Source organism: Protopterus annectens, chromosome 5.part0 (genome assembly GCF_019279795.1).
Source record: "Protopterus annectens isolate FY-2018-M chromosome 5.part0, PAN1.0, whole genome shotgun sequence".
In the NCBI taxonomy this organism is placed as follows: Eukaryota; Metazoa; Chordata; order Ceratodontiformes; family Protopteridae; genus Protopterus; species Protopterus annectens.
This window is the reverse complement of record NC_056735.1, coordinates 97,295,127-97,311,156: the sequence shown is the minus strand read 5'-3', so window position 1 is coordinate 97,311,156 and position 16,030 is coordinate 97,295,127.

Sequence of the window (16,030 nt, the reverse complement as noted above, 5' to 3'; positions counted from 1 at the left end):
AAGCTTTAATAACACCCTCGTGGAGATATTCCTTAATCACATCAATCCTAAAGGAAAACAAATCCCCAAACCTCTGTACCTAATATAGACCTACATCATTATTAAATAATGATTCTAAGATAGTTATGACAATATTAACTAACAGAATAAAAATACCACTATACAAAACAACAAATAATGATCAAACTCGATTTGTATATCATAGACATACACATGATAATATTGAAAGAATAATTTCTCTTATAGATTATGTTAATAAAGAAAATAAAGAAACACTCATAATTGACTTAGATATAGAAAAAACCTTTGATTCCTTAAATTGGGATGATTTATTCAAAATCCTAATGCTATTTGAATTTCCTGCATCCTTTGTTCATCTCCTAAATAATATAGATACAAATAATTTAGAGTATGTCAAATTAGGTCCTTTTACCTCTAAATCTATACATATAACAAAAGGCACTAAACAAAGATGTCCCATGCCACCAATTCTATTTGCTCTGGCTATTGAAATATTGGCAGATTTAATTCATAACAATATAAAAATCAAAGGAATAAATGTTTATGAACAATACAATTCTAAAGTAATGCTATTTGCTGATGACATATTACTAACATTATCTAATACAAAAGAGAGATTAGAAGAATTAAATATATTAATTAACAAATTTTACATGACTTCCAGACTCAATTTCAATAAATCAAAATTATTTTTTTTATTTTTAAATTAAAAGTGAACTGCAGACTAAGGGGGATCACATTATAGGGAAACAAGAATCTACCTTAAAATATCTAAGAACTGAGTTATGCAAGGATAATGAAATAGTCTCAAAAAACTACAATAATATCATCACTAGAATTAAAATCTCTGTGGAAAAATGGAACAAAAAATATTGACATTTGAAGACAGACTACAGTTAATAAAAATGGTTTAACTCCTCAAGATCCTATACATATAGCCTTGGCAAAACAACTGTTACCAGAAAGGACTATACTTAAAGAAATAAATTCATGCCTAATAACATTTTTATGGATTCCCAAAAGAAACAGAGTAGCTTTAATACATCATATCAGACCATGGAAATAGGGAGGATTAAACTTTCCTGATATAGAAACATACATAAAAGTATCAATATCTAAAATAATCTCAGATTGGATAAGTCCAAATTACTCTGCAAAGTGGAAAGAATTACTAATTGTAATATCAATAAATTAATTTGATTTACAAAACAAATTTCAAATACCACATAAAAACAATCTGCCATGGCACATATTATGTACTAGTATGCAATATCACATAACTATACCCACTAAAACTCATATGATTAATTATTACATTGACTCATTTAGGAAAATTATTAATGCAAATATAGATTTAAAAATCTGGTTTGATCTTTTAACACCATTTATAGTCACAAAGAACTTTCCACATAAAATATATAGAGAAATTATTAATTCATGGGAACAGAAAGGATTTGTTTGTTGGCTCCAATGTATCAATGAACTAAAAGTTTTAGATATGCAAGTAATAAAAACAACATACAAAATTCCACAAGATAGGTTAATTTTACAGAGTACCCCCCCCCCGGATTTACAAAGCTCTTTATAGCATGCATGATTAGTCTAAGAGCTATTTTCGGCAATATGGCTGACGTGCGATCCAGGAACGAGCTCCCGGGATGTGCATGTGAGCTCTTAAGCTAATCCTGCACGGACCGAGCTCCTGTATGCAAATTACCCTCATTTGCAGGTGAAAACCATGAAAATGAGGGTAATTTGTGATCCAGGAAGCAGGCAGCAGTCAGTGCAGGATGTGTGCAGTCTGCATAAATGTACTCAGTTAGTAACCGAGTACATTTCTGCAAACTACAAAATGGAGCTATGACAGCTCCAAATAAAGGCTGCATATCATTGATGAAGCATTCCAATGGCCAAGTAGAAGGCCATTGGCATTGCAAACTGTTTAAATAATAAAAAACAACTTTTATTTAGTTCTCACCAATCTTGCCTGTTTAAGCATAGGGCAGTGGCGCGCAAATGGGATTGGGGGAAAATAATAAAACAGACCTAAAATATGCATTCTAACTAAAAGCAGTATTCTGTCATGCAAGTCAATGGCAGGCATAAGACAACCTGGCCAGTGAGTAATGGTTGCTAAGGGGGGAGGCTCAGTGTGGGACATGTAACTATGCATTAGCAGGCTAACCTATGCAAATGAGGGGAAGGATAGTGAATCCCAGATTTCCCCAGGGTGTAAGGCAGGTCCCAAGAGTGTAACAGTAGAAATAGCTGGGTGCAAGACTAGGATATAGGTGACATCATGGGGGGGGTCAGGCATACTGTAAGTGGATTGGAGCTGTGTGGCTTGGGACTGCATGTAGCTTAGCACAGCTAAGCTAGAGGTGTGTCCAAACTGCCCAGCACTCCTTACAAAGTGTAAGCGGGTGTGCGTGCCACGCACTGTGTTTCACAGGAAGAAAAAGGAAGTTAAACCAGGAAATAGCATCTCTGTGCACATTTGAGCACTCTGTGTGTTGCGCACACAGACTTAAACAGGGAGGCAATGGGAAGGGAAAACAGCAGTAGGAAGGTAGTCAAGGAGAACTAGCTGAGCTGCCAGGTGAAATGTATCAGAATCAGCTAATTACACAGGCAGCAGACCAGCCCAGCCTAGAACACCACTATAAACCAAGCAAACACCTTCCCATTGGTTTTTCCACACTCTACACCACTGGTGTATACAAGCGGGGAAATTTTAACAAATAAACCTACAAAATGAGAAGGGTTGCAACAGGCAACATAGAACAACATGTGCAAGAGGCTGAGGGTGGTGAGGATGTGAATGTTGCCGAACAACCCACAGTGAGAAGACAGAGAAGAGTGTGCAGACCCAGGGTAACCTACCAGGGGCTACACGAGATGGAAATAGTGGAGAGCTATAGGGTAGACAGAAACCTCCTACAGCAAATCATTGAGCTGTGCAGGCCACACCTGACACACCACACTGGCCGAGGGGAACCCATCCCAGTGGATACCAAGATATGTGTAGGCCTAGGTATACTAGCCACAGGTACCTCCTAAAGCACAACTGGGGATATCATGGGTATCTCACAGGCATCAACATCCAGAGTATTCCACCAGTTCCTGGATGCCATGTCAGCACATGCCAGTGAGCACATATATTTCCTCAACACATGTGAGGTGTTGACCAGCAATATGCGTCTCTTCCACCAAATAGCAAACTACCCTGGGGTAGTGGGTGCTATAGACTGCACACACTTATGCATCAGAGCACCACCCAGTGAGCAGGGTAGGGCCTACATCACCCACAGGGGCATCCCCTCCAGCAACTTCCAGGCCGTATGTGATGCCCAGGGCATTATACTGAAAGTGTGTGCTGGCTGCCATGGAAGCTATGATGATTCACACATATGGCAACTGATTCAGCTGTACCACAGATTTGCTGATGTGGACATCTCCTACGGTCACCTAGTGGGGGATGTTGGGTACCCACTGGAGCCATGGCTGATGACACCCATCAGAAATGCACACACACCTGAACAACAACGCCATAATGAGGCATACGCACAGGCCAGACATATAATAGAGCATGTGTTGGGGATGCTTAGGTCACGGTTCCAGTGTCTGGACACATCCAGTGGAGCCCTGAAGTATTCACCAGCTACATGTACCCAAATTGTTATGGTATGTGCTATACTACACAATATGATCCTGTGAAAACAGCTGCAGCAGGAACAGCATTGGGCAAGGCCACACAGCCCCCCATCAATGCCAAGGCCTGTACAGGCACAGAGTGACTCGGAGGAGGAACAACCTGAGCCTGGCCCAGTAGGCAGAAGGGGGTGTGTCCAGTATGGCCTGGCCTTGGCAAAGAGGTAATGCATACCATATGCACTGACACAGTAGGGACCCAGGGAATGACACCTCTCTCTGACTCACACCACAGACAGTAAAAGGGATGCCAAACATGACACTACCTGTGCCCAACCATGTATAGGGAGTGTACTATGTGCATCCAACATAGGCAGCCCTCCAGCACCATCCTCAAGTCTGGCACACCCTCAAGGTAAGTCAATCAACCTACCAATTGCTAAATGTAGTAGAATTTGTTTTTACCTGTAGCTATGGTGTGGATGTAACCATGAAAGGGAATTGGGTGGCCAAATGTCAAGCCAGCAGACAGTAGACACTCATAGTGGCATCATGACATCTGTAGCACATACTGGAGTCACCATAGTAGCCAGTACTAAACAGGGTGACAAAACCCACTACAGGAAATGGCCTGAGTGACATGGGTGTCCATAAGTGCCACACATGCCAGTCAGGAAGGTTCACATACCCAACAACAGTCTCAGCCAGCAGGACAGGTGAAGACAAACACAAAAAAATGCTGTACTATGGCCTCTGAATGTGCCCTATGGGTAACCCCTCCCCCAGGCCTACACAGGCAGACCACAGCAGGCCAGGCAGTTGGATGTAAGTAGTGAAGGCTAGGAAGTCAGAAACTAATATGTAGGTAATCAAAGCTAGGATCTGTAGTACACTGGTAAGCCTCTAGCCAGCAGGATAGGTAAGACTACAGACTGAAATGGAGTACCTGACATGCCAGTACAGGCCTAGCAAATGTGTACAAGTGTCAGGTGCGCCCCCCATCCAATGTACACTTATAGTAAAAGTCAGGTGTGCCCTCCCACTCCTGTGTAGAACAGTAGAAACAGTCAGGTGTCCCCCCTGCTATGCAGAAATGTAACAACAGTCAATGCCAAATGACTGATGGATACCCTGCAGACACAGCATGCTACCTGTCAGTGTACAACACAAAGGTCAGCACCGCAGTACAAACTACCTGGACGTGATCCACACATGAAACACAGCTGGCCATACTGGGCATGCTCACACACTTAAACACATGAAGGCCATGTCTGCAAACACCAGTAGACCAGATGTATCTGGCAGTCGCAGTTCTCAGTGCAGGCACATGTCAGTATGTGCCACTCCTGCCTTGCACTCACAGTGGATAGGAATACAGACACATATGTAAGGACAACACACTATAATAAACCACAGGTACACAGGCATAGATGTGTGGAAGAGGGTGACTGTGACAAAGAGCCATGCAGGCCTGTCCCAACTGGCACATAGCCAAAGGGCCCCAACACATGAGGTGTGGATGTAACCCACTGCAGATACTAGCCACCAGTACCTGTTAGCATGACAGACTATGTGGTGCATGTGCCAGCTTTGCAACAAGACTGTACAAGGAAGTAGCCATCTAGTAGCAGTATACACATACCTGTGACATATGACCCAGTCTGTGCCCACATGTGGCATGTCAACCCATACATGAATGGGGTATGACACATGCACACACTGCCCTCCCCATAGCAGTAGTATGACAAGCCTGCGGAGGTCATCCAATGTGAATTGCACCTTTGGAGAGCTATAGCTCAGTAAAATGCATGGCACATCCCATAACTGTGTACTGCTGTAGTGATAAACTAGTTAGGTAATAGTACTAACCCCATACCTTTCAATTGTGTGAGTGTGTGTTTGTGTATGTGCCTGTCAGTCTCTGAATGTGTAGAGAGAAATGCTTGTTAGGCTACTCAAACTCCGTACAATACATATACTCTACTTTGGCAAGGCTGCTGATGTCACTCACCTGGAAATACACCTCTGGGAAAGTGATAGCCCAATAATCACCATAGCATGTTCTGTAACTGCGTACTGCTGTAGTGTGGTAAACTAGTTAGGTAGGTGTTTGAACCCCAAACCTGGCAACTGTTTGTGTGTAAATCTGTGTGTGTCTGACTGAGTAGAGAGCAATGCTTTTTAGGCTACTCACACTGAGTACAATACATATACTCTACTTTGGCAAGGCTGCTGATGTCACTCACCTAGAAATACACCTCTGGGAAAGTGATAGCCTAGTAATCGCCGTAGCACATCCTGTAACTGCGTACTGCTGTAGTGTGATTTAGAATGGTGGTAGGGTTCCATCTCCATCCATGGTAGTTCTGGATGTTTTGTGTGTGTTTCAGTGTCTGTGTATGGAGCAATGCATTATAGGCTACTCACTCATAATACATTACAAATGCCCTACTTTGGTAATCCTGCTGATGTCATTAATTGTGAAATACACCTTTGGGGAAGATGTACTTCAGTAATGTCTGTGGCACGTATTATTACTGTGTAGTGTAGTAAATTAGTTAGGTAGGGGTTCTACTCCCAGACATGACAGATGTGTGTGTGTGTGTGTGTGTTTGTAACTTATATCCTGCGTAGAGGTGGTTGTGAGTGGGTGACACCTGTGGGCAATGTGGAGGTGTTTTGCCTATTTCATTTATGGTGGCCCTACTATATATCACAATGTCAACCATACAGGGATAACAGATGTAAATAGCCGAGAGGCTGGGGTGCAAAGCCATACCCATACATGTGACACCAAGGTCAGCCAGTCACAGTTAGCAACCCCAGTGTGCCTTCACATGTGACTCACAATGGACATACCATGCCTGACAACCTGCCCTGTATGGATAGATGACACTGACATCAGGGAATGATGCTGTTAGCATGCTATCAATGTAGGTGCAGGGTAAACCTGCTGACCATTACCAGTCCCTGCCACAGGTCGGCAAGACTGGCATATCTGATGATAACCTGTGTTCGCAGCATGAGCCAGACACCCAGGTAGGGTCCACATGTCACTGTGCATGCATGTGGGAGGTGTGCACATCCTAGACACCATCCAAGTCATGGACTAGGGAACACATACATGGCATGTGATGCACAGCATTGGCCACACACACAATAGTTACTCAGGTGACTGGATGAGGGATACAATACCCACCTGTGTGGGCAAATGCAGAAGCTACAAGCCTGAGCCACAATGCAGACCATATTCATGTGGCCTGATGCAAAGGTATACCCATCCCCTACCCTTGTATAGCCTGCTGGCACTCCTGACCACCACAGACCCGCACAGACATGCACCCATGCATGTCTGAACTGGCACCCCGTGTGTTTGTGTGTGTGTTGTATGGTACATATGTCCACATCCACATGCACTACACCCCCCAGGGCACAATGAAGCATGCTGTCTGATGTCTGACACCCCCTCATACTCACTGCCCATACGACCTCCATATGACCCGTATGGTGCATGTGTTCCCTGCACATTGATGTGCTGTGGCAATCCCACTAGTGATGAGTTGCAATCATGGCCCTGCCAAGTGTGTTAATGTGTGTGCATTCCTGTGAGAGTGTGCCTGTGTTGACGCTGGCACCTGTTCATGCAGACAGGTACATGTATGTCACCTACTGTATATTTACCGTATCACTGTTGCAGATGTCACTCACCATCACATACATGTTCTGAGTGCTTCCCCACTAGATAACTCATGTGGCGCATCCAATAACTACATCAGACTATGATAACACTACAAAGCTGTTGGGAGTTTGATACCCTGTGCTGGTAGATGTGTGACAAAAACATGCTTGAGTTTTACCCTTCCACCCCTCCCTGACATATATTTGCCTCTGTCTGCCTCCCCCACTCCCTCTCTGGTGGATGTGTAGGCCCACACCTGCTTTGCTTAGGCAGCAGCTTGTGTATTTCAGCTGATGGCCTCTGCACAAATTGCAGCCCTCCCCTAGCTGATTGCATGTGGAACAGCTGTGGTAACATTCCCATAGCCAACTGCATGGAAACACACTCCAATATCTGGGAACATCATGGTGGTGTTGGCCCTTGTCTGTCACTGTGAGCAGAAACTAGAACTGTCATTTGGCAAACAACATCTCAGATGGTTTGGGGGATTTACCTCTAACAACATACACTGTGGAAAGAGGGCAACAAACAGGAGGGGGATGTGCCTGACCTGACTACAGACTGTAATTGCTGCTATACTGCATTTGGAGTAATGTTGGTTTAACAGTGTTTGTCTGAATATGCCTGTCGTACATGTAGTAATACCTGCCATGCCAGTGCCATGTATATGAGGAATCCCCATCTGCAGGGTCATCTGCAGACTGGGCAGTGTTGTGCCTTTGGTGTCATGTGTTAGCCACGGAGAATCTGTCTGTAGACTGCAGAAGGTAGTGTGAGGATTGCAGTCTGTAGATGGTGAAGGCTGTGACAGTTACTGACTACATATCCATCATTGGACATATGTTGCAACAAACCCTGTTACAATGGTAGATTTATGAGGGTATCATAGCAACATGTCTATACTGGCCCTGTGTATGCACTATCAGACACACCTCTGTCAACCTTTGTACATATGTCGTGCATGAAGTGGTGCATACGTGCTGTACACCGTAAATAGTGTCATCATATCTGATAACAAGCCAGGGATATATCAGATTGCTACATATGTCATGTACAATAGGGTTACATTTCATGCCATAACCTGGACATTCTGGGGATGTTTGTACAGTACTGAGGTTTGTGTAGTGATGGTGAATGTCAGCAGTGTGTGTATTGTTAATATGTACTTTGGCCTGTCTACAGACTGTGGTAGATGTCATTGTTCTAGCTCCCCTTCTATCTGATGTTACATGCTGCCCCATTGCATGGTACCGTTTTACCGTACATGTTTGTAGGGCCATACACACACATGTTCCATACCAAAGACAGCCATCAGACCAAACTGTGTAGCAGCCCAGTATATGTAGGGTCATTCTGTGAGTGGCACATATGAGGATGGTGTAGAACAGATAGTCCATATACTGTACTATTATGCTAGCATACCATATGTGGCTGTGGCTGTGTTCACATTGGTTGTGGTTATGTACTGTCACACAGGTGTATCCTACCCTGTGCTGTGACACGGCTGTCGAGCCTGCTATATATGCAGGTTCTGTACAATGATATCCTTAGGATGTCTGTCAGTAGCCAATGGCGCACATGTTATGAGTAGATGTCACCTTCCACACACACCATGTCTGTGAAGACAATCTCAATGACAGTAGCAATAGTCTATTAATATACCTGATATACATACCTGATGTCCCCTTGCACTATGACTTTGGGACTATATGGGCTGGGGTAGGGCTACACTCCATGTCCAGGACATATGGTGGAAATATATGGACATGTACTTATCCAGATAGTATATATATATATATATATATATATATATATATATATATATATATATATATATATATCTGAGTACACATGTGTAGTACTTCCAATTACCACTGTCATGGTAACCACCCACTATGAATCCCTACATCATGTGGGCATAAACCCTGTACATTCCCTGTGTGATGGACATCTTTCCTGTGTGTGGGCATCAACATTACAGACAGCAGGTAGCAATACCTCTTACAGGAGAACTGGCACACTCAGGGCAGCCACATATATGTAGGAGGATCAGGACATACAGACTGTGAGTAGAGTGGTGTTATGCTTTGTATACTACTGGTGTTACAGGGTGTGTGTGTGTACATACTAGTTTCCCTTGGAATGCAGTCTGTCTGCATAGCTCACTACTGTGGGCCTATTCTCTAGCTGGACAGAGGTGTGCCTATCATGTGTTGTCTGTCCACCACACAGGTCCTGTGTCAAATATTACACTGGCAGTGTGTGTGTTGCATGCTATCAGTACATGGCTACATCCATTTGTGTTCCTAATGTCTTATTCCTGCATAAGGGTATGTTGCAACACATCCTGTAACACCAGCAAGTTCCAGGGTGTGTAACAGCAATAATGCGAGTATGGCCCTGTGTTCCTGCCTTTGTCCTCCACATATATGGCAGGCTTTGTCCTGCTGTGATACAGTAAGGGGTTGTTAGGTAATGGACTATCATTACATACTGCTAGCATTCCTGCTATCATCCCAGTCATAACGTGGGCTCCCACAACATTTGTTGGTCAGGGCCATACATGTGACAGATACATTGACATTACCACAAGTAATGAATGTCCTCCTAGGGCTTTACTACAGGGTGTAATTGGAGGCTGCTGAACTACATCTGATATTGTTGATTGTTACTTATCTTGCAAGCAAATCCTTTGTATACTTTTGTACGAATTGAAGGGTTTGGCCTGGACACCATCGTATGCTATATATCCGCACTGTCTGAATCTATTGTTTTGTGTGGGCCTTGCATCCATCACTGGTTATATACATCAGATTTTATGTGCCGTCAGTAATGGCATACATTATTGTATGGTACACAACTAAAGGTTGTCTGTGTATACATACATGTGTGTCATGTCAGGTCCTTTGAACTGTGCGTGGGTATATGTGCAATGTAAGTATTCTTTTTGTGGGGCTGGTTGCCACACTACACATGTCACAGGGACCAGTTACAGGGCTTGTGGCTGAGGGATATGCATTGCACCCAATGCGTCCACACTACTTCTACATATGTATGGCTACTAATACCATTTGTCTGTGTATATGTGTATGTACCCATATATCTCATATATCTTATATATATATATATATATATATATATATATATATATATATATATATATATATATATACATACCTGCACATGATTGTCAATGTATAGATGTGTGTGCATATCTGTACCATTGTAATGTGTACACCTTCAACATTGCACATTCCCTGCGGTACAATGGCTTTTCTGCATGAGATGTTACAGATATTGCCCTGACATGTACAGGTGACTTGGATTACTGTTGGAGCATTGTAGCTGTGTTGTGGTGGATCTTGATGTCAAGTACTGCATGTGCTGGATATTGGATTGCACAGCATATCAGTTAGGCTGGGGGGTTAGATAGCATAATTACCAGGTGTCCCTCATTTGTGCCCCCACCCCCATTAACTGTGCTCATGGTCTGTTATGTTGTACAGAGTGGGCCAGGAGTCCGTTCCGATGTGTAAATCATATACACATGTCTATCTCTATATATTAATATATATATATATATATATATATATATATATATATATATATATATAGCTACATAATTATATATGTGAAACCCCCATATATAGAGGGATAGAACTGGACATTGATATAGCTCTAGATATGTATATGCATTTTTATATATATATATATATATATATATATATATATATATATATATATATTTATGGTTCTGTTATATATATATATATATATATATATATATATATATATATATATATATATATATATATATATATATATATATATATAGATATGTACACTGAACATATTCATCTATCTATGAACAATTGCTGTTATATGGTTATTTGTGAGTCATACATACACATATATATACCTATAGCTGTCTATCTGTCTACATTTATAGATGTATATCTGTCCATATGTCCATGCATATTCAGCTTATATGTGTGGCCTGTACCTCGTTCTCTTGGCAATTGACATGGATGACTTTAGGACTTCGGTCAGTCATTCGTGCCGACACGTTCGTGTTTCAGACTTATCATCTCCTTCAATATGTGGGCATTCCAGAGGCTGTATATTTTGTTTCTGGGCAGAACACCGGCTGTCGGATACAGAGTGCGTAACTGACATTTGAGCGGTTGTACACAGGTATGCGCGGGTGTGTGTGGGTTTGCGCAGAGCTAAGCAATGCTAACCTCCGCTTGCATTTCCTTAGGCTCGGCTGGCATCTACTTTGCTTAATCTATGTAGGCAATGCTTACCCCCATGCAAATACACATGCACATGCTTACAACTGCGTATCCACACGTACTACTGCTGTTTTGCTCTTACAACTGCTTACTAGTGCCTTAGTCATTCTGACACTTCACATGTGCATTTGAGGCAGTACTCCTGTGCAAATATAAATGTTATTTAGTAGGTTATACAGCACAATGATGTTAACATATGAATTTCACATGGAAAATAGAATGTGCTGCAGTGGGACTCGAACCAGGAATGAGTGCGCCTTAGGCAGATGCTCTGCCCACTACACTATTGCTGTTCTGCTTCATTTGCATATGTCTACCATAATGACATATCCATGTTCCTTTCCACCAGCCCCAGATCCCCACGTACACAGCATCCATCCATTCCCCAGTTGCTAGCCCTGCCATACTACACCTTCACACATTTCCCTTTCTGCATGTCTCGGTACTCCTCCAGTATACTGTCCTCACCCAAGCGTCTGCAGGCTCTTCATCCGTTTAGTCCACTTATGTATCAGCCTTCCCTTGATCCTCTTCCGATACTGGTGGAGACATCGATGTGACCCACAGCTGTTGGTTCATCCTGCCAGGGACGGACCTGTTGTTGTGTCAAGAGTAGACCTAGCTGGTCTACAATGTTTCTCCCACTGGTAGCATACTGCCAGGATTTTGTGTAGCAATGGTTTGCTCACACACCTGGCCAGCCTCATCTCCAGTTCCACGGAACCAACGCCCCAGGTGTGACATACTGTGCATGAAGCATGCTCATATGCCCCCACGGTGTGCACCATATATCATTATTCCCTTTGGTATTATGCAGGACTACTGTTCTTACAGTATGATTGGACAGGCACTGTTCTGTGATGCACATAGACTGCTTATAATACTGTGGTTGAGCAATGGACACGTGTGCTGATATTAATCTACACACTTATATACATTTCCTATACTGTTGGATGACTGTGCTGGATGATGCGTTTGTGAGCACAGCAGCTGAATGTGTATCCACCATGGCTTAGTGGAACTCATGTCAACTATATTGTGCAGGGTCGGAGGTTTTCAATCTGGCAGTTCAGATTATTTTGTTAATGGCCACAACAACAGCCAGTGGCTACAGAGTGACTAAGGCACTTTAGAACATTTGTAGATGGATATGCACTGTTTTTTTCAATGCACAGCATTGCTGACCTCTGGTTGTGGCATCTTGCACTGAGTTAGCCTCTACATTGCTTCACCAGTGTGGTAATTGCATACCGGCGGCCAAACAGGCTTACACCCACTTGCTCCCGCATACACACTCGCAACTTTGTGTATTTAGTTCACATTTGTCAACCGGGACAATCCAACTGTGTGCTTGTCCATTATCAGCAGTGGCCTGGGGATTTGAACTCCACATTGCCCCAGCTACTTATTCCAATTAATACTGGAGTGTTCACATTCATAGAGGGTTACAGATGTAACATAGCTACGTCCCCCATTCTTCATGCTTAGTTTACGTTAAAATTTCAGTATTATCCATGCTTAGGTTCATAGGTTCATAGGTAGGTTCTAGGCTATCTGCCTGAGGGCATTTATAAGCCTAGCCCGAGTGTGTCGGCTTTCGCCACCCCATTGATTAATTAACTGATCCTCTTTCAAGCACAGATAATGAAATGATCCCAGGGGTGTATTTTCTGTTACCCATCCACTCATCGAGGTTTCTCTTGAAGAGTGTTAGTGAGGGGCTCTGCCTGATGTGATTTAGAATTTTGTTGCAAAGATGGGGAGTCCCTGTGACAGGAATTTATCCCTCCAGCATGTTGTATTTATTGTTGTGGTGAGGTTTAGCTCACTAGAGCATGTGGCTTGCAGTGACTTGGATTTCTTTAGGTGGAGCATGTCCATCAATTCTGAGTTGGACATGGCTTTGTAAGTCAGGCGGAGATCACCTCTAAGTAAGCGATATGCCACTGAGTACAGCTGGTGTTTTTTCAGTCTGGCTGCATAGGACATATGTTTGAGGCCAGTAATCCTCTTGGTGAGGTACTTTTGTGGTCTTTCCAGCTGTTGGAAGTGTCTTGTGAGGTATATCCCAATTGGGGCATTGTACTCTATGATGGGTCTAATGAGCGACGAGCAGAAGGGCGCTATAACCTCTTTATTTATATATATATATATATATATATATATATATATATATATATATATACATACATACATACATACACACACATATACATATATATATATATATATATATATATATATATATATATATATATATATATATATATATATATATACATACACACACACACACACACACACACGCACGCACGCATGCACACACACACACACACACACACTCACACACACACACACACACACACACACACACACACACACACACACACACACATATATATATATATATATATATATATATATATATATATATATATAAATATATATACGGGTCTCCTTTAGATTACCAAACCGACACTTCACCGACATGCAGAAGACCGAGACGAAACGACCGACAGGTAAGTTGACCGAAACGGTGATTTGCCGACAGCTGAAAGACCGACAAGGGTAACATGTGAGCGTGACTCGGTAAGTGTGCGATAGTGATGGATTTAGGAGCAGTCAGGTAAGTGTGCAATATTGTGGGATTTTGGGTTAGGGTGTGGGAAAGGTGAGTGTGCGGCAGTGTCGGAGTTAGGGTTCGGGTAAGCTAAGTGTGTGATAGTGATGGACTGTAGTTTAGGGACGGGTTAAGTGAGTTAGGTTTAGAGTGCGGGTAGGGTGAGTGTGCGATAGTGACGGGCTTTATGTTTTAGGGTGGGTTAAGTGAGTTAGGGTTAGGGTGCAGGTAGGTTAAGTGTGCGATAGTGACCGTCTTTAGGTGTAGGGGTGGGTTAAGTGAGTTAGGGTTAGGGTGCGGGTAGGGTAACTGTGCGGTAGTGTCGGACCTTAGGGTTAGGGTTTGGGTTAAGGTTAGTGGATATGTCATTGTGTGTCGTGTAGTTTACGTTGTTTGTGTCAGTGTAATGGTGTTCGGTTTTGTGAGTTGTCGGTGTTGTGTGTTTTGTTATTTGGGGTCGGTGTTTTGTGTGTCGGTGAATTGTCGGTTCGGTAATGTAAAGTAGACCCATATATATATATATATATATATATATATATATATATATATACACACATACACATATTATACATGTTTTATATAGATATATATATATATATATATATATATATATATATATATATATATATATATATATCAAAAACAGTCACTGAGCCCAGAACACATAAATATATATATATATATATATATATATATATATATATATATATATATATATATATAAAATATCCCAAAGTACTTAATATCCCTACTTTGGGATATTTTATATATATATATATATATATATATATATATATATATATATATATATATATATATATACGCATATACATGTATATATATATATATATCTATATATATATATATATATATATATATATAAACACACACACACACACACTATATATATATTAAGTCAGGTTTACATGTCAGGTATGACTGTTGACAAAGGTCAGTTTAAGGTCTGGATAGGTTACATGCAGGTATTCAGGGTAGGTGTAGTCATTCCATACCTGTGTGGTACAGTAGAGGGGACTAGTGAAGGAGTAGGTAGATAGGTAGTGGGGGTGACATTATAACTGTATAGTAGCTTGTAGGAATAATTAGATGGGGAGCAATAGGGAAGGTTTGTCGGATGCTGGGATTTGTATGTGAGGCAGGACAAGAGGTGCCAGTTTCACTAGTTGATGTAGTGGTATAGAGTGTGAGTTGGGGGGAGGGTTTTGCAAGGTGGTGAGCCTGTGCTGATCCAAGTGTGCTTATGGTGTTCCTTCATGTATTATTTACATGTGTCCTGTAGTACAACTGAGATACTACGTGTGGTCTGGAGGTTCCAGATACTGGCAATATAGTGGTGGAAGAGGGTGTCACCTACGTGTAACCTTAAACATTAATAGAAATGGAACAGGGGCTGATAAGTACGTGGTGTGCATGGGACACAAAGGGGGGTGTTAGTAGTGGGATTATCCAAGGATGTGCAGGATGGCTGCAGTGAAGGTTCACAGCTGGCCATGCCATCTACAACAACAGCTGTGCATATACACTGCATTTGGTGTTTGCGTTGGACACTCACACCCCTGTATGGGGGTGAGGACTACAATAATACCTTGTGGTGCCGATTAGATCGGCTTACATGCCTACAGTGGAGTGTTGTGACCATGTATTCTTAGGTGTTATGTAGTGGGTTATGCAACAACACATATGGTTATATTGTACTTTGCCATGTAAACTGGACTGTGCTGCAGTGGGACCCATATCAGGAAT